Here is a 13,411-nt window from a genome sequence, read left to right on the forward strand (position 1 = left end):
TCTGTTAGAACTTTTCTACTTCTAACTACTGGTTCATAAATGAGTACGTTTGAAAATGGAATGCATCAACAGAACGGTGTTGGCAGTATAAAAATATCTACAGCACCTTGTATTCCCAGGTGGTCTCCCATCCAAGTACTAACCAGGTTCAACACTGCTAAGCTTCCAAGATCAGATGAGATTGGGCGTATCCAGTTTGATGTGGCTGTAGATGAGCTTTGTGGTTTCTGTTAGAACTTTTCTACTTCTAACTACTGGTTCATAAATGAGTACGTTTGAAAATGGAATGCATCAACAGAACGGTGTTGGCAGTATAAAAATATCTCCAGCACCTTGTATTCCCAGGTGGTCTCCCATCCAAGTACTAACCAGGCCCAACACTGCTAAGCTTCCAAGATCAGATGAGATTGGGCGTATCCAGTGTGGTGTGGCTGTAGATGAGCTTTGTGGTTTCTGTTAGAACTTTTCTACTTCTAACTACTGGTTCATAAATGAGTACGTTTGAAAATGGAATGCATCAACAGAACGGTGTTGGCAGTATAAAAATATCTACAGCACCTTGTATTCCCAGGTGGTCTCCCATCCAACTACTAACCAGGCCCAACACTGCTTAGATTCCAAGATCAGATGAGATTGGGCGTATCCAGTGTGCTGTGACTGTAGATGAGCTTTGTGGTTTCTGTTAGAACTTTTTTACTTCTAACTACTGGTTCATAAATGAATACGTTTGAAAATGGAATGCATCAACAGAACGGTGTTGGCAGTATAAAAATATCTACAGCACCTTGTATTCCCAGGTGGTATCCCATCCAAGTACTAACCAGGCCCAACACTGCTTAGCTTCCAAGATCAGATGAGATTGGGCATATCCAATGTGGTATGGCTGTAGATGAGCTTTGTGGTTTCTGTTAGAACTTTTCTACTTCTAACTACAGGTTCATAAATGAAAACGTTTGAAAATGGAATGCATCAACAGAACGGTGTTGGCAGTATAAAAATATCTACAGCACCTTGTATTCCCAGGTGGTCTCCCATCCAAGTACTAACCAGGCCCAACACTGCTTAGCTTCCAAAATCAGATGAGATTGGGCGTATCCAGTGTGGTGTGGCTGTAGATGAGCTTTGTGGTTTCTGTTAGAACTTTTCTACTTCTAACTACTGGTTCATAAATGAATACGTTTGAAAATGGAATGCATCAACAGAACGGTGTTGGCAGTATAAAAATATCTACAGCACCTTGTATTCCCAGGTGGGCTCCCTTCCAAGTACTAACCAGGTCCAACACTGCTTAGCTTCCAAGATCAGATGAGATTGGGCATATCCAATGTGGTATGGCTGTAGATGAGCTTTTTGGTTACTGTTAGAACTTTTCTACTTCTAACTACAGGTTCATAAATGAATACGTTTGAAAATGGAATGCATCAACAGAATGGTGTTGGCAGTATAAAAATATCTACAGCACCTTGTATTCCCAGGTGGTCTCCCATCCAAGTACTAACCAGGCCCAACACTGCTTAGCTTCCAAGATCAGATGAGATTGGGCATATCCAGTGTGGTGTGGCTGTAGATGAGCTTTGTGGTTTTTGTTAGAACTTTTCTACTTCTAACTACTGGTTCATAAATGAGTACGTTTGAAAATGGAATGCATCAACAGAACGGTGTTGGCAGTATAAAAATATCTACAGCACCTTGTATTCCCAGGTGGTCTACCATCCAAGTACTAACCAGGCCCAAAACTGCTTAGCTTCCAAGATCAGATGAGATTGGGCGTATCCAGTGTGGTGTGGCTGTAGATGAGCTTTGTGGTTTCTGTTAGAACTTTTCTACTTCTAACTACTGGTTCATAAATTAATACATTTGAAAATGGAAAACATCAACAGAACGGTGTTGGCAGTAAAAAAATATCTACAGCACCTTGTATTCCAAGGTGGTCTCCCATCCAAGTACTAACCAGGCCCAACACTGCTTAGCTTCCAAGATCAGATGAGATTGGGCGTATCCAGTGTGGTGTGGCTGTAGATGAGCTTTGTGGTTTCTGTTAGAACTTTTCTACTTCTAACTACTGGTTCATAAATGAGTACGTTTGAAAATGGAATGCATCAACAGAACGGTGTTGGCAGTATAAAAATATCTACAGCACCTTGTATTCCCAGGTGGTATCCCATCCAAGTACTAACCAGGCCAAACACTGCTTAGCTACCAAGATCAGATGAGATTGGGCGTATCCAGTGTGGTGAGGCTGTAGATGAGCTTTGTGGTTTCTGTTTGAACTTTTCTACTTCTAACTACTGGTTCATAAATTAATACATTTGAAAATTGAATGCATCAACAGAACGGTGTTGGCAGTATAAAAATATCTACAGCACCTTGTATTCACAGGTGGTCTCCCATCCAAGTACTAACCAGGCCCAACACTGCTTAGCTTCCAAGATCAGATGAGATTGGGCGTATCCAGTGTGGTGTTGCTGTAGATGAACTTTCTGGTTTCTGTTAGAACTTTTCTACTTCTAACTACTGGTTCATAAATGAATACGTTTTAAAATGGAATGCATCAACAGAACGGTGTTGGCAGTATAAAATTATCTACAGCACCTTGTATTCCCAGGTGGTCTCCCTTCCAAGTACTAACCAGGCCCAACACTGTTTAGCTTCCAAGATCAGATGAGAATGGGCGTATCCAGTGTGGTGTGGCTGTAGATGAGCTTTGTGGTTTCTGTTAGAACTTTTCTACTTCTAACTACTGGTTCATAAATGAATACGTTTGAAAATGGAATGCATCAACAGAACGGTGTTGGCAGTATAAAAATATCTACAGCACCTTGTATTCCCAGGTGGTCTCCCATCCAAGTACTAACCAGGCCCAACACTGCTTAGCTTCCAAGATCAGATGAGATTGGGCGTATCCAGTGTGGTGTGGCTGTAGATGAGCTTTGTGGTTTCTGTTTGAACTTTTCTACTTCTAACTACTGGTTCATAAATGAATATGTTTAAAAATGGAATGCATCAACAGAACGGTGTTGGCAGTATAAAAATATCTACAGCACCTTGTATTCCCAGGTGGTTTCCCATCCAAGTACTAACCAGGCCCAACACTGCTTAGCTTCCAAGATCAGATGAGATTGGGCGTATCCAGTGTGGTGTGGCTGTAGATGAGCTTTATGGTTTCTGTTAGAACTTTTCTACTTCTAACTACTGGTTCATAAATGAATACGTTTGAAAATGGAATGCATCAACAGAACGGTGTTGGCAGTATAAAAATATCTACAGCACCTTGTATTCCCAGGTGGTCTCCCATCCAAGTACTAACCAGGCCCAACACTGCTTAGCTTCCAAGATCAGATGAGAATGTGCGTATCCAGTGTGGTGAGGCTGTAGATGAGCTTTGTGGTTTCTGTTAGAACTTTTCTACTTCTAACTACTGGTTCATAAATGAATACGTTTGAAAATGGAATGCATCAACAGAACGGTGTTGGCAGTATAAAAATATCTACAGCACCTTGTATTACCAGGTGGTCTCCCATCCAAGTACTAACCAGGGCCAACACTGCTTAGCTTCCAAGATCAGATGAGATTGGGCGTATCCAGTGTGGTGTGGCTGTAGATGAGCTTTGTGGTTTCTGTTTGAACTTTTCTACTTCTAACTACTGGTTCATAAATTAATACATTTGAAAATTGAATGCATCAACAGAACGGTGTTGGCAGTATAAAAATATCTACAGCACCTTGTATTCACAGGTGGTCTCCCATCCAAGTACTAACCAGGCCCAACACTGCTTAGCTTCCAAGATCAGATGAGATTGGGCATATCCAATGTGGCTTGGCTGTAGATGAGCTTTGTGGTTTCTGTTAGAACTTTTCTACTTCTTACTACTGGTTCATAAATGAATACGTTTGAAAATGGAATGCATCAACAGAACGGTGTTGGCAGTATAAAAGTATCTACAGCACCTTGTATTCCCAGGTGGTCTCCCATCCAAGTACTAACCAGGCCCAACACTGCTTTGCTTCCAAGATCAGATGAGCTTGGGTGTATCCAGTGTGGTGTGGCTGTAGATCAGCTTTGTGGTTTCTGTTAGAACTTTTCTACTTCTAACTACTGGTTCATAAATTAATACGTTTGAAAATGGAATGCATCAACAGAACGGTGTTGGCAGTATAAAAATATCTACAGCACCTTGTATTCCCAGGTGGTCTCCCATCCAAGTACTAACCAGGCCCAACACTGCTTAGCTTCCAAGATCAGATGAGAATGTGCGTATCCAGTGTGGTGTGGCTGTAGATGAGCTTTGTGGTTTCTGTTAGAACTTTTCTACTTCTAACTACTGGTTCATAAATGAATACGTTTGAAAATGGAATGCATCAACAGAACGGTGTTGGCAGTATAAAAATATCTACAGCACCTTGTATTCCCAGGTGGTCTCCCATCCAAGTACTAACCAGGCCCAACACTGCTTAGCTTCCAAGATCAGATGAGATTGGGCGTATCCAGTGTGGTGTGGCTGTAGATGAGCTTTGTGGTTTCTGTTTGAACTTTTCTACTTCTAACTACTGGTTCATAAATTAATACATTTGAAAATTGAATGCATCAACAGAACGGTGTTGGCAGTATAAAAATATCTACAGCACCTTGTATTCACAGGTGGTCTCCCATCCAAGTACTAACCAGGCCCAACACTGCTTAGCTTCCAAGATCAGATGAAATTGGGCGTATCCAGTGTGGTGTTGCTGTAGATGAACTTTCTGGTTTCTGTTAGAACTTTTCTACTTCTAACTACTGGTTCATAAATGAATACGTTTTAAAATGGAATGCATCAACAGAACGGTGTTGGCAGTATAAAATTATCTACAGCACCTTGTATTCCCAGGTGGTCTCCCTTCCAAGTACTAACCAGGCCCAACACTGTTTAGCTTCCAAGATCAGATGAGAATGGGCGTATCCAGTGTGGTGTGGCTGTAGATGAGCTTTGTGGTTTCTGTTAGAACTTTTCTACTTCTAACTACTGGTTCATAAATGAATACGTTTGAAAATGGAATGCATCAACAGAACGGTGTTGGCAGTATAAAAATATCTACAGCACCTTGTATTCCCAGGAGGTCTCCCATCCAAGTACTAACCAGGCCCAACACTGCTTAGCTTCCAAGATCAGATGAGATTGGGCATATCCAGTGTGGTGTGGCTGTAGATGAGCTTTGTGGTTTCTGTTTGAACTTTTCTACTTCTAACTACTGGTTCATAAATGAATATGTTTAAAAATGGAATGCATCAACAGAACGGTGTTGGCAGTATAAAAATATCTACAGCACCTTGTATTCCCAGGTGGTTTCCCATCCAAGTACTAACCAGGCCCAACACTGCTTAGCTTCCAAGATCAGATGAGATTGGGCGTATCCAGTGTGGTGTGGCTGTAGATGAGCTTTATGGTTTCTGTTAGAACTTTTCTACTTCTAACTACTGGTTCATAAATGAATACGTTTGAAAATGGAATGCATCAACAGAACGGTGTTGGCAGTATAAAAATATCTACAGCACCTTGTATTCCCAGGTGGTCTCCCATCCAAGTACTAACCAGGCCCAACACTGCTTAGCTTTCAAGATCATATGAGATTGGGCGTATCCAGTGTGGTGTGGCTGTAGATGAGCTTTGTGGTTTCTGTTAGAACTTTTCTACTTCTAACTACTGGTTCATAAATGAATAAGTTTGAAAATGGAATGCATCAACAGAACGCTGTTGGCAGTATAAAAATATCTACAGCACCTTGTATTCCCAGGTGGTCTCCCATCCAAGTACTAACCAGGCCCAACACTGCTTAGCTTCCAAGATCAGATGAGAATGTGCGTATCCAGTGTGGTGTGGCTGTAGATGAGCTTTGTGGTTTCTGTTAGATCTTTTCTACTTCTAACTACTGGTTCATAAATAAATACGTTTGAAAATGGAATGCATCAACAGAACGGTGTTGGCAGTATAAAAATATCTACAGCACCTTGTATTCCCAGGTGGTCTCCCATCCAAGTACTAACCAGGCCCAACACTGCTAAGCTTCCAAGATCAGATGAGATTGGGCGTATCCAGTGTGGTGTGGCTGTAGATGAGCTTTGTGGTTTCTGTTAGAACTTTTCTACTTCTAACTACTGGTTCATAAATGAGTACGTTTGAAAATGGAATGCATCAACAGAACGGTGTTGGCAGTATAAAAATATCTACAGCACCTTGTATTCCCAGGTGGTCTCCCATCCAACTACTAACCAGGCCCAACACTGCTTAGATTCCAAGATCAGATGAGATTGGGCGTATCCAGTGTGCTGTGACTGTAGATGAGCTTTGTGGTTTCTGTTAGAACTTTTTTACTTCTAATTACTGGTTCATAAATGAATACGTTTGAAAATGGAATGCATCAACAGAACGGTGTTGGCAGTATAAAAATATCTACAGCACCTTGTATTCCCAGGTGGTATCCCATCCAAGTACTAACCAGGCCCAACACTGCTAAGCTTCCAAGATCAGATGAGATTGGGCGTATCCAGTGTGGTGTGGCTGTAGATGAGCTTTGTGGTTTCTGTTAGAACTTTTCTACTTCTAACTACTGGTTCATAAATGAGTACGTTTGAAAATGGAATGCATCAACAGAACGGTGTTGGCAGTATAAAAATATCTACAGCACCTTGTATTCCCAGGTGGTCTCCCATCCAACTACTAACCAGGCCCAACACTGCTTAGATTCCAAGATCAGATGAGATTGGGCGTATCCAGTGTGCTGTGACTGTAGATGAGCTTTGTGGTTTCTGTTAGAACTTTTTTACTTCTAACTACTGGTTCATAAATGAATACGTTTGAAAATGGAATGCATCAACAGAACGGTGTTGGCAGTATAAAAATATCTACAGCACCTTGTATTCCCAGGTGGTATCCCATCCAAGTACTAACCAGGCCCAACACTGCTTAGCTTCCAAGATCAGATGAGATTGGGCGTATCCAATGTGGTATGGCTGTAGATGAGCTTTGTGGTTTCTGTTAGAACTTTTCTACTTCTAACTACAGGTTCATAAATGAAAACGTTTGAAAATGGAATGCATCAACAGAACGGTGTTGGCAGTATAAAAATATCTACAGCACCTTGTATTCCCAGGTGGTCTCCCATCCAAGTACTAACCAGGCCCAACACTGCTTAGCTTCCAAAATCAGATGAGATTGGGCGTATCCAGTGTGGTGTGGCTGTAGATGAGCTTTGTGGTTTCTGTTAGAACTTTTCTACTTCTAACTACTGGTTCATAAATGAATACGTTTGAAAATGGAATGCATCAACAGAACGGTGTTGGCAGTATAAAAATATCTACAGCACCTTGTATTCCCAGGTGGGCTCCCTTCCAAGTACTAACCAGGTCCAACACTGCTTAGCTTCCAAGATCAGATGAGATTGGGCATATCCAATGTGGTATGGCTGTAGATGAGCTTTTTGGTTACTGTTAGAACTTTTCTACTTCTAACTACAGGTTCATAAATGAATACGTTTGAAAATGGAATGCATCAACAGAATGGTGTTGGCAGTATAAAAATATCTACAGCACCTTGTATTCCCAGGTGGTCTCCCATCCAAGTACTAACCAGGCCCAACACTGCTTAGCTTCCAAGATCAGATGAGATTGGGCATATCCAGTGTGGTGTGGCTGTAGATGAGCTTTGTGGTTTTTGTTAGAACTTTTCTACTTCTAACTACTGGTTCATAAATGAGTACGTTTGAAAATGGAATGCATCAACAGAACGGTGTTGGCAGTATAAAAATATCTACAGCACCTTGTATTCCCAGGTGGTCTACCATCCAAGTACTAACCAGGCCCAAAACTGCATAGCTTCCAAGATCAGATGAGATTGGGCGTATCCAGTGTGGTGTGGCTGTAGATGAGCTTTGTGGTTTCTGTTAGAACTTTTCTACTTCTAACTACTGGTTCATAAATTAATACATTTGAAAATGGAAAACATCAACAGAACGGTGTTGGCAGTAAAAAAATATCTACAGCACCTTGTATTCCAAGGTGGTCTCCCATCCAAGTACTAACCAGGCCCAACACTGCTTAGCTTCCAAGATCAGATGAGATTGGGCGTATCCAGTGTGGTGTGGCTGTAGATGAGCTTTGTGGTTTCTGTTAGAACTTTTCTACTTCTAACTACTGGTTCATAAATGAGTACGTTTGAAAATGGAATGCATCAACAGAACGGTGTTGGCAGTATAAAAATATCTACAGCACCTTGTATTCCCAGGTGGTATCCCATCCAAGTACTAACCAGGCCAAACACTGCTTAGCTACCAAGATCAGATGAGATTGGGCGTATCCAATGTGGCTTGGCTGTAGATGAGCTTTGTGGTTTCTGTTAGAACTTTTCTACTTCTTACTACTGGTTCATAAATGAATACGTTTGAAAATGGAATGCATCAACAGAACGGTGTTGGCAGTATAAAAGTATCTACAGCACCTTGTATTCCCAGGTGGTCTCCCATCCAAGTACTAACCAGGCCCAACACTGCTTTGCTTCCAAGATCAGATGAGCTTGGGTGTATCCAGTGTGATGTGGCTGTAGATCAGCTTTGTGGTTTCTGTTAGAACTTTTCTACTTCTAACTACTGGTTCATAAATTAATACGTTTGAAAATGGAATGCATCAACAGAACGGTGTTGGCAGTATAAAAATATCTACAGCACCTTGTATTCCCAGGTGGTCTCCCATCCAAGTACTAACCAGGCCCAACACTGCTTAGCTTCCAAGATCAGATGAGAATGTGCGTATCCAGTGTGGTGTGGCTGTAGATGAGCTTTGTGGTTTCTGTTAGAACTTTTCTACTTCTAACTACTGGTTCATAAATGAATACGTTTGAAAATGGAATGCATCAACAGAACGGTGTTGGCAGTATAAAAATATCTACAGCACCTTGTATTCCCAGGTGGTCTCCCATCCAAGTACTAACCAGGCCCAACACTGCTTAGCTTCCAAGATCAGATGAGATTGGGCGTATCCAGTGTGGTGTGGCTGTAGATGAGCTTTGTGGTTTCTGTTTGAACTTTTCTACTTCTAACTACTGGTTCATAAATTAATACATTTGAAAATTGAATGCATCAACAGAACGGTGTTGGCAGTATAAAAATATCTACAGCACCTTGTATTCACAGGTGGTCTCCCATCCAAGTACTAACCAGGACCAACACTGCTTAGCTTCCAAGATCAGATGAGATTGGGCGTATCCAGTGTGGTGTTGCTGTAGATGAACTTTCTGGTTTCTGTTAGAACTTTTCTACTTCTAACTACTGGTTCATAAATGAATACGTTTTAAAATGGAATGCATCAACAGAACGGTGTTGGCAGTATAAAAATATCTACAGCACCTTGTATTCCCAGGTGGTTTCCCATCCAAGTACTAACCAGGCCCAACACTGCTTAGCTTCCAAGATCAGATGAGATTGGGCGTATCCAGTGTGGTGTGGCTGTAGATGAGCTTTATGGTTTCTGTTAGAACTTTTCTACTTCTAACTACTGGTTCATAAATGAATACGTTTGAAAATGGAATGCATCAACAGAACGGTGTTGGCAGTATAAAAATATCTACAGCACCTTGTATTCCCAGGTGGTCTCCCATCCAAGTACTAACCAGGCCCAACACTGCTTAGCTTCCAAGATCAGATGAGAATGTGCGTATCCAGTGTGGTGTGGCTGTAGATGAGTTTTGTGGTTTCTGTTATAACTTTTCTACTTCTAACTACTGGTTCATAAATGAATACGTTTGAAAATGGAATGCATCAACAGAACGGTGTTGGCAGTATAAAAATATCTACAGCACCTTGTATTCCCAGGTGGTCTCCCATCCAAGTACTAACCAGGGCCAACACTGCTTAGCTTCCAAGATCAGATGAGATTGGGCGTATCCAGTGTGGTGTGGCTGTAGATGAGCTTTGTGGTTTCTGTTTGAACTTTTCTACTTCTAACTACTGGTTCATAAATTAATACATTTGAAAATTGAATGCATCAACAGAACGGTGTTGGCAGTATAAAAATATCTACAGCACCTTGTATTCACAGGTGGTCTCCCATCCAAGTACTAACCAGGCCCAACACTGCTTAGCTTCCAAGATCAGATGAGATTGGGCGTATCCAATGTGGCTTGGCTGTAGATGAGCTTTGTGGTTTCTGTTAGAACTTTTCTACTTCTTACTACTGGTTCATAAATGAATACGTTTGAAAATGGAATGCATCAACAGAACGGTGTTGGCAGTATAAAAGTATCTACAGCACCTTGTATTCCCAGGTGGTCTCCCATCCAAGTACTAACCAGGCCCAACACTGCTTAGCTTCCAAGATCAGATGAGAATGTGCGTATCCAGTGTGGTGTGGCTGTAGATGAGCTTTGTGGTTTCTGTTAGAACTTTTCTACTTCTAACTACTGGTTCATAAATGAATACGTTTGAAAATGGAATGCATCAACAGAACGGTGTTGGCAGTATAAAAATATCTACAGCACCTTGTATTCCCAGGTGGTCTCCCATCCAAGTACTAACCAGGCCCAACACTGCTTAGCTTCCAAGATCAGATGAGATTGGGCGTATCCAGTGTGGTGTGGCTGTAGATGAGCTTTGTGGTTTCTGTTTGAACTTTTCTACTTCTAACTACTGGTTCATAAATTAATACATTTGAAAATTGAATGCATCACAGAACGGTGTTGGCAGTATAAAAATATCTACAGCACCTTGTATTCCCAGGTGGTCTCCCATCCAAGTACTAACCAGGCCCAACACTGCTTAGCTTCCAAGATCAGATGAGAATGTGCGTATCCAGTGTGGTGTGGCTGTAGATGAGCTTTGTGGTTTCTGTTAGAACTTTTCTACTTCTAACTACTGGTTCATAAATGAATACGTTTGAAAATGGAATGCATCAACAGAACGGTGTTGGCAGTATAAAAATATCTACAGCACCTTGTATTCCCAGGTGGTCTCCCATCCAAGTACTAACCAGGCCCAACACTGCTTAGCTTCCAAGATCAGATGAGATTGGGCGTATCCAGTGTGGTGTGGCTGTAGATGAGCTTTGTGGTTTCTGTTTGAACTTTTCTACTTCTAACTACTGGTTCATAAATTAATACATTTGAAAATTGAATGCATCAACAGAACGGTGTTGGCAGTATAAAAATATCTACAGCACCTTGTATTCACAGGTGGTCTCCCATCCAAGTACTAACCAGGCCCAACACTGCTTAGCTTCCAAGATCAGATGAAATTGGGCGTATCCAGTGTGGTGTTGCTGTAGATGAACTTTCTGGTTTCTGTTAGAACTTTTCTACTTCTAACTACTGGTTCATAAATGAATACGTTTTAAAATGGAATGCATCAACAGAACGGTGTTGGCAGTATAAAATTATCTACAGCACCTTGTATTCCCAGGTGGTCTCCCTTCCAAGTACTAACCAGGCCCAACACTGTTTAGCTTCCAAGATCAGATGAGAATGGGCGTATCCAGTGTGGTGTGGCTGTAGATGAGCTTTGTGGTTTCTGTTAGAACTTTTCTACTTCTAACTACTGGTTCATAAATGAATACGTTTGAAAATGGAATGCATCAACAGAACGGTGTTGGCAGTATAAAAATATCTACAGCACCTTGTATTCCCAGGTGGTCTCCCATCCAAGTACTAACCAGGCCCAACACTGCTTAGCTTCCAAGATCAGATGAGATTGGGCGTATCCAGTGTGGTGTGGCTGTAGATGAGCTTTGTGGTTTCTGTTTGAACTTTTCTACTTCTAACTACTGGTTCATAAATGAATATGTTTTAAAAATGGAATGCATCAACAGAACGGTGTTGGCAGTATAAAAATATCTACAGCACCTTGTATTCCCAGGTGGTTTCCCATCCAAGTACTAACCAGGCCCAACACTGCTTAGCTTCCAAGATCAGATGAGATTGGGCGTATCCAGTGTGGTGTGGCTGTAGATGAGCTTTATGGTTTCTGTTAGAACTTTTCTACTTCTAACTACTGGTTCATAAATGAATACGTTTGAAAATGGAATGCATCAACAGAACGGTGTTGGCAGTATAAAAATATCTACAGCACCTTGTATTCCCAGGTGGTCTCCCATCCAAGTACTAACCAGGCCCAACACTGCTTAGCTTTCAAGATCATATGAGATTGGGCGTATCCAGTGTGGTGTGGCTGTAGATGAGCTTTGTGGTTTCTGTTAGAACTTTTCTACTTCTAACTACTGGTTCATAAATGAATAAGTTTGAAAATGGAATGCATCAACAGAACGGTGTTGGCAGTATAAAAATATCTACAGCACCTTGTATTCCCAGGTGGTCTCCCATCCAAGTACTAACCAGGCCCAACACTGCTTAGCTTCCAAGATCAGATGAGAATGTGCGTATCCAGTGTGGTGTGGCTGTAGATGAGCTTTGTGGTTTCTGTTAGAACTTTTCTACTTCTAACTACTGGTTCATAAATGAATACGTTTGAAAATGGAATGCATCAACAGAACGGTGTTGGCAGTATAAAAATATCTACAGCACCTTGTATTCCCAGGTGGTCTCCCATCCAAGTACTAACCAGGGCCAACACTGCTTAGCTTCCAAGATCAGATGAGATTGGGCGTATCCAGTGTGGTGTGGCTGTAGATGAGCTTTGTGGTTTCTGTTTGAACTTTTCTACTTCTAACTACTGGTTCATAAATTAATACATTTGAAAATTGAATGCATCAACAGAACGGTGTTGGCAGTATAAAAATATCTACAGCACCTTGTATTCACAGGTGGTCTCCCATCCAAGTACTAACCAGGCCCAACACTGTTTAGCTTCCAAGATCAGATGAGATTGGGCGTATCCAGTGTGGTGTTGCTGTAGATGAACTTTCTGGTTTCTGTTAGAAATTTTCTACTTCTAACTACTGGTTCATAAATGAATACGTTTTAAAATGGAATGCATCAACAGAACGGTGTTGGCAGTATAAAATTATCTACAGCACCTTGTATTCCCAGGTGGTCTCCCTTCCAAGTACTAACCAGGCCCAACACTGCTTAGCTTCCAAGATCAGATGAGAATGGGCGTATCCAGTGTGGTGTGGCTGTAGATGAGCTTTGTGGTTTCTGTTAGAACTTTTCTACTTCTAACTACTGGTTCATAAATGAATACGTTTGAAAATGGAATGCATCAACAGAACGGTGTTGGCAGTATAAAAATATCTACAGCACCTTGTATTCCCAGGTGGTCTCCCATCCAAGTACTAACCAGGACCAACACTGCTTAGCTTCCAAGATCAGATGAGATTGGGCGTATCCAGTGTGGTGTGGCTGTAGATGAGCTTTGTGGTTTCTGTTTGAACTTTTCTACTTCTAACTACTGGTTCATAAATGAATATGTTTAAAAATGGAATGCATCAACAGAACGG

At 41.4% G+C, this 13,411-nt stretch overlaps 33 non-coding genes and 26 pseudogenes across 33 annotated transcripts; all 59 read right to left on the reverse strand.

Annotated features, from left to right (window-relative positions):
* Positions 1–94: 94 nt before the first annotated feature.
* Positions 95–213, reverse strand: LOC134891535 (5S ribosomal RNA; annotated as a pseudogene).
* A 107-nt stretch (positions 214–320) lies between these two features.
* Positions 321–439, reverse strand: LOC134888147 (5S ribosomal RNA; annotated as a pseudogene).
* A 107-nt stretch (positions 440–546) lies between these two features.
* LOC134893046 (5S ribosomal RNA) lies at positions 547–665 on the reverse strand (annotated as a pseudogene).
* A 107-nt stretch (positions 666–772) lies between these two features.
* Positions 773–891, reverse strand: LOC135062344 (5S ribosomal RNA). The gene has a single exon (XR_010248695.1). It is a non-coding gene; the product is annotated as a 5S ribosomal RNA (ribosomal RNA).
* A 107-nt stretch (positions 892–998) lies between these two features.
* Positions 999–1,117, reverse strand: LOC135062833 (5S ribosomal RNA). The gene has a single exon (XR_010249175.1). It is a non-coding gene; the product is annotated as a 5S ribosomal RNA (ribosomal RNA).
* Positions 1,118–1,224: 107 nt separating this feature from the next.
* LOC134887435 (5S ribosomal RNA) lies at positions 1,225–1,343 on the reverse strand (annotated as a pseudogene).
* Positions 1,344–1,450: 107 nt separating this feature from the next.
* LOC135059154 (5S ribosomal RNA) lies at positions 1,451–1,569 on the reverse strand. Its single transcript, XR_010245568.1, has one exon. It is a non-coding gene; the product is annotated as a 5S ribosomal RNA (ribosomal RNA).
* Positions 1,570–1,676: 107 nt separating this feature from the next.
* Positions 1,677–1,795, reverse strand: LOC134884516 (5S ribosomal RNA). The gene has a single exon (XR_010168660.1). It is a non-coding gene; the product is annotated as a 5S ribosomal RNA (ribosomal RNA).
* Positions 1,796–1,902: 107 nt separating this feature from the next.
* Positions 1,903–2,021, reverse strand: LOC135061341 (5S ribosomal RNA). Its single transcript, XR_010247725.1, has one exon. It is a non-coding gene; the product is annotated as a 5S ribosomal RNA (ribosomal RNA).
* A 107-nt stretch (positions 2,022–2,128) lies between these two features.
* Positions 2,129–2,247, reverse strand: LOC134891130 (5S ribosomal RNA; annotated as a pseudogene).
* A 107-nt stretch (positions 2,248–2,354) lies between these two features.
* LOC135065333 (5S ribosomal RNA) lies at positions 2,355–2,473 on the reverse strand. Its single transcript, XR_010251616.1, has one exon. It is a non-coding gene; the product is annotated as a 5S ribosomal RNA (ribosomal RNA).
* A 107-nt stretch (positions 2,474–2,580) lies between these two features.
* On the reverse strand, positions 2,581–2,699 carry LOC134887584 (5S ribosomal RNA; annotated as a pseudogene).
* A 107-nt stretch (positions 2,700–2,806) lies between these two features.
* Positions 2,807–2,925, reverse strand: LOC134900384 (5S ribosomal RNA). The gene has a single exon (XR_010173896.1). It is a non-coding gene; the product is annotated as a 5S ribosomal RNA (ribosomal RNA).
* A 107-nt stretch (positions 2,926–3,032) lies between these two features.
* Positions 3,033–3,151, reverse strand: LOC135058799 (5S ribosomal RNA). The gene has a single exon (XR_010245223.1). It is a non-coding gene; the product is annotated as a 5S ribosomal RNA (ribosomal RNA).
* Positions 3,152–3,258: 107 nt separating this feature from the next.
* LOC134890770 (5S ribosomal RNA) lies at positions 3,259–3,377 on the reverse strand (annotated as a pseudogene).
* Positions 3,378–3,484: 107 nt separating this feature from the next.
* On the reverse strand, positions 3,485–3,603 carry LOC134887605 (5S ribosomal RNA; annotated as a pseudogene).
* Positions 3,604–3,710: 107 nt separating this feature from the next.
* LOC134886296 (5S ribosomal RNA) lies at positions 3,711–3,829 on the reverse strand. The gene has a single exon (XR_010170383.1). It is a non-coding gene; the product is annotated as a 5S ribosomal RNA (ribosomal RNA).
* A 107-nt stretch (positions 3,830–3,936) lies between these two features.
* On the reverse strand, positions 3,937–4,055 carry LOC135066667 (5S ribosomal RNA). The gene has a single exon (XR_010252908.1). It is a non-coding gene; the product is annotated as a 5S ribosomal RNA (ribosomal RNA).
* Positions 4,056–4,162: 107 nt separating this feature from the next.
* LOC134887085 (5S ribosomal RNA) lies at positions 4,163–4,281 on the reverse strand (annotated as a pseudogene).
* A 107-nt stretch (positions 4,282–4,388) lies between these two features.
* Positions 4,389–4,507, reverse strand: LOC134900385 (5S ribosomal RNA). The gene has a single exon (XR_010173897.1). It is a non-coding gene; the product is annotated as a 5S ribosomal RNA (ribosomal RNA).
* A 107-nt stretch (positions 4,508–4,614) lies between these two features.
* LOC135070831 (5S ribosomal RNA) lies at positions 4,615–4,733 on the reverse strand. Its single transcript, XR_010256982.1, has one exon. It is a non-coding gene; the product is annotated as a 5S ribosomal RNA (ribosomal RNA).
* Positions 4,734–4,840: 107 nt separating this feature from the next.
* On the reverse strand, positions 4,841–4,959 carry LOC134887586 (5S ribosomal RNA; annotated as a pseudogene).
* A 107-nt stretch (positions 4,960–5,066) lies between these two features.
* LOC135058540 (5S ribosomal RNA) lies at positions 5,067–5,185 on the reverse strand. Its single transcript, XR_010244966.1, has one exon. It is a non-coding gene; the product is annotated as a 5S ribosomal RNA (ribosomal RNA).
* Positions 5,186–5,292: 107 nt separating this feature from the next.
* Positions 5,293–5,411, reverse strand: LOC135058802 (5S ribosomal RNA). The gene has a single exon (XR_010245224.1). It is a non-coding gene; the product is annotated as a 5S ribosomal RNA (ribosomal RNA).
* Positions 5,412–5,518: 107 nt separating this feature from the next.
* On the reverse strand, positions 5,519–5,637 carry LOC135066486 (5S ribosomal RNA). Its single transcript, XR_010252733.1, has one exon. It is a non-coding gene; the product is annotated as a 5S ribosomal RNA (ribosomal RNA).
* A 107-nt stretch (positions 5,638–5,744) lies between these two features.
* Positions 5,745–5,863, reverse strand: LOC134887086 (5S ribosomal RNA; annotated as a pseudogene).
* Positions 5,864–5,970: 107 nt separating this feature from the next.
* On the reverse strand, positions 5,971–6,089 carry LOC135066319 (5S ribosomal RNA). The gene has a single exon (XR_010252569.1). It is a non-coding gene; the product is annotated as a 5S ribosomal RNA (ribosomal RNA).
* Positions 6,090–6,196: 107 nt separating this feature from the next.
* Positions 6,197–6,315, reverse strand: LOC134893047 (5S ribosomal RNA; annotated as a pseudogene).
* A 107-nt stretch (positions 6,316–6,422) lies between these two features.
* LOC135070563 (5S ribosomal RNA) lies at positions 6,423–6,541 on the reverse strand. Its single transcript, XR_010256723.1, has one exon. It is a non-coding gene; the product is annotated as a 5S ribosomal RNA (ribosomal RNA).
* Positions 6,542–6,648: 107 nt separating this feature from the next.
* LOC134893048 (5S ribosomal RNA) lies at positions 6,649–6,767 on the reverse strand (annotated as a pseudogene).
* Positions 6,768–6,875: 108 nt separating this feature from the next.
* LOC134887635 (5S ribosomal RNA) lies at positions 6,876–6,993 on the reverse strand (annotated as a pseudogene).
* Positions 6,994–7,101: 108 nt separating this feature from the next.
* LOC134890501 (5S ribosomal RNA) lies at positions 7,102–7,219 on the reverse strand (annotated as a pseudogene).
* A 108-nt stretch (positions 7,220–7,327) lies between these two features.
* LOC134894794 (5S ribosomal RNA) lies at positions 7,328–7,445 on the reverse strand (annotated as a pseudogene).
* A 108-nt stretch (positions 7,446–7,553) lies between these two features.
* On the reverse strand, positions 7,554–7,671 carry LOC134888864 (5S ribosomal RNA; annotated as a pseudogene).
* A 108-nt stretch (positions 7,672–7,779) lies between these two features.
* LOC134896065 (5S ribosomal RNA) lies at positions 7,780–7,897 on the reverse strand (annotated as a pseudogene).
* Positions 7,898–8,005: 108 nt separating this feature from the next.
* Positions 8,006–8,123, reverse strand: LOC134889889 (5S ribosomal RNA; annotated as a pseudogene).
* Positions 8,124–8,231: 108 nt separating this feature from the next.
* LOC134896356 (5S ribosomal RNA) lies at positions 8,232–8,349 on the reverse strand (annotated as a pseudogene).
* A 107-nt stretch (positions 8,350–8,456) lies between these two features.
* Positions 8,457–8,575, reverse strand: LOC134885292 (5S ribosomal RNA). Its single transcript, XR_010169410.1, has one exon. It is a non-coding gene; the product is annotated as a 5S ribosomal RNA (ribosomal RNA).
* A 108-nt stretch (positions 8,576–8,683) lies between these two features.
* LOC134894662 (5S ribosomal RNA) lies at positions 8,684–8,801 on the reverse strand (annotated as a pseudogene).
* Positions 8,802–8,909: 108 nt separating this feature from the next.
* Positions 8,910–9,027, reverse strand: LOC134885651 (5S ribosomal RNA). The gene has a single exon (XR_010169761.1). It is a non-coding gene; the product is annotated as a 5S ribosomal RNA (ribosomal RNA).
* Positions 9,028–9,134: 107 nt separating this feature from the next.
* LOC134885637 (5S ribosomal RNA) lies at positions 9,135–9,253 on the reverse strand. The gene has a single exon (XR_010169747.1). It is a non-coding gene; the product is annotated as a 5S ribosomal RNA (ribosomal RNA).
* Positions 9,254–9,360: 107 nt separating this feature from the next.
* Positions 9,361–9,479, reverse strand: LOC135058803 (5S ribosomal RNA). Its single transcript, XR_010245225.1, has one exon. It is a non-coding gene; the product is annotated as a 5S ribosomal RNA (ribosomal RNA).
* Positions 9,480–9,586: 107 nt separating this feature from the next.
* On the reverse strand, positions 9,587–9,705 carry LOC134887088 (5S ribosomal RNA; annotated as a pseudogene).
* Positions 9,706–9,812: 107 nt separating this feature from the next.
* Positions 9,813–9,931, reverse strand: LOC135063574 (5S ribosomal RNA). The gene has a single exon (XR_010249902.1). It is a non-coding gene; the product is annotated as a 5S ribosomal RNA (ribosomal RNA).
* Positions 9,932–10,038: 107 nt separating this feature from the next.
* Positions 10,039–10,157, reverse strand: LOC135069445 (5S ribosomal RNA). The gene has a single exon (XR_010255625.1). It is a non-coding gene; the product is annotated as a 5S ribosomal RNA (ribosomal RNA).
* A 107-nt stretch (positions 10,158–10,264) lies between these two features.
* Positions 10,265–10,383, reverse strand: LOC134887089 (5S ribosomal RNA; annotated as a pseudogene).
* Positions 10,384–10,490: 107 nt separating this feature from the next.
* Positions 10,491–10,609, reverse strand: LOC134900386 (5S ribosomal RNA). Its single transcript, XR_010173898.1, has one exon. It is a non-coding gene; the product is annotated as a 5S ribosomal RNA (ribosomal RNA).
* Positions 10,610–10,715: 106 nt separating this feature from the next.
* Positions 10,716–10,834, reverse strand: LOC134887090 (5S ribosomal RNA; annotated as a pseudogene).
* A 107-nt stretch (positions 10,835–10,941) lies between these two features.
* LOC134900388 (5S ribosomal RNA) lies at positions 10,942–11,060 on the reverse strand. The gene has a single exon (XR_010173900.1). It is a non-coding gene; the product is annotated as a 5S ribosomal RNA (ribosomal RNA).
* A 107-nt stretch (positions 11,061–11,167) lies between these two features.
* LOC135070832 (5S ribosomal RNA) lies at positions 11,168–11,286 on the reverse strand. Its single transcript, XR_010256983.1, has one exon. It is a non-coding gene; the product is annotated as a 5S ribosomal RNA (ribosomal RNA).
* Positions 11,287–11,393: 107 nt separating this feature from the next.
* On the reverse strand, positions 11,394–11,512 carry LOC134887587 (5S ribosomal RNA; annotated as a pseudogene).
* Positions 11,513–11,619: 107 nt separating this feature from the next.
* LOC134900389 (5S ribosomal RNA) lies at positions 11,620–11,738 on the reverse strand. Its single transcript, XR_010173901.1, has one exon. It is a non-coding gene; the product is annotated as a 5S ribosomal RNA (ribosomal RNA).
* A 108-nt stretch (positions 11,739–11,846) lies between these two features.
* Positions 11,847–11,965, reverse strand: LOC135058804 (5S ribosomal RNA). Its single transcript, XR_010245226.1, has one exon. It is a non-coding gene; the product is annotated as a 5S ribosomal RNA (ribosomal RNA).
* Positions 11,966–12,072: 107 nt separating this feature from the next.
* On the reverse strand, positions 12,073–12,191 carry LOC135066487 (5S ribosomal RNA). The gene has a single exon (XR_010252734.1). It is a non-coding gene; the product is annotated as a 5S ribosomal RNA (ribosomal RNA).
* A 107-nt stretch (positions 12,192–12,298) lies between these two features.
* LOC134887091 (5S ribosomal RNA) lies at positions 12,299–12,417 on the reverse strand (annotated as a pseudogene).
* Positions 12,418–12,524: 107 nt separating this feature from the next.
* Positions 12,525–12,643, reverse strand: LOC135063575 (5S ribosomal RNA). Its single transcript, XR_010249903.1, has one exon. It is a non-coding gene; the product is annotated as a 5S ribosomal RNA (ribosomal RNA).
* A 107-nt stretch (positions 12,644–12,750) lies between these two features.
* LOC135068726 (5S ribosomal RNA) lies at positions 12,751–12,869 on the reverse strand. The gene has a single exon (XR_010254919.1). It is a non-coding gene; the product is annotated as a 5S ribosomal RNA (ribosomal RNA).
* Positions 12,870–12,976: 107 nt separating this feature from the next.
* On the reverse strand, positions 12,977–13,095 carry LOC134884967 (5S ribosomal RNA). The gene has a single exon (XR_010169097.1). It is a non-coding gene; the product is annotated as a 5S ribosomal RNA (ribosomal RNA).
* Positions 13,096–13,202: 107 nt separating this feature from the next.
* Positions 13,203–13,321, reverse strand: LOC135063138 (5S ribosomal RNA). Its single transcript, XR_010249476.1, has one exon. It is a non-coding gene; the product is annotated as a 5S ribosomal RNA (ribosomal RNA).
* Between the last annotated feature and the right edge of the window lie 90 nt (positions 13,322–13,411).

The sequence above is a fragment of the Pseudophryne corroboree genome, chromosome 3 (assembly GCF_028390025.1).
Source record: "Pseudophryne corroboree isolate aPseCor3 chromosome 3, aPseCor3.hap2, whole genome shotgun sequence".
In the NCBI taxonomy this organism is placed as follows: domain Eukaryota; kingdom Metazoa; phylum Chordata; class Amphibia; order Anura; family Myobatrachidae; genus Pseudophryne; species Pseudophryne corroboree.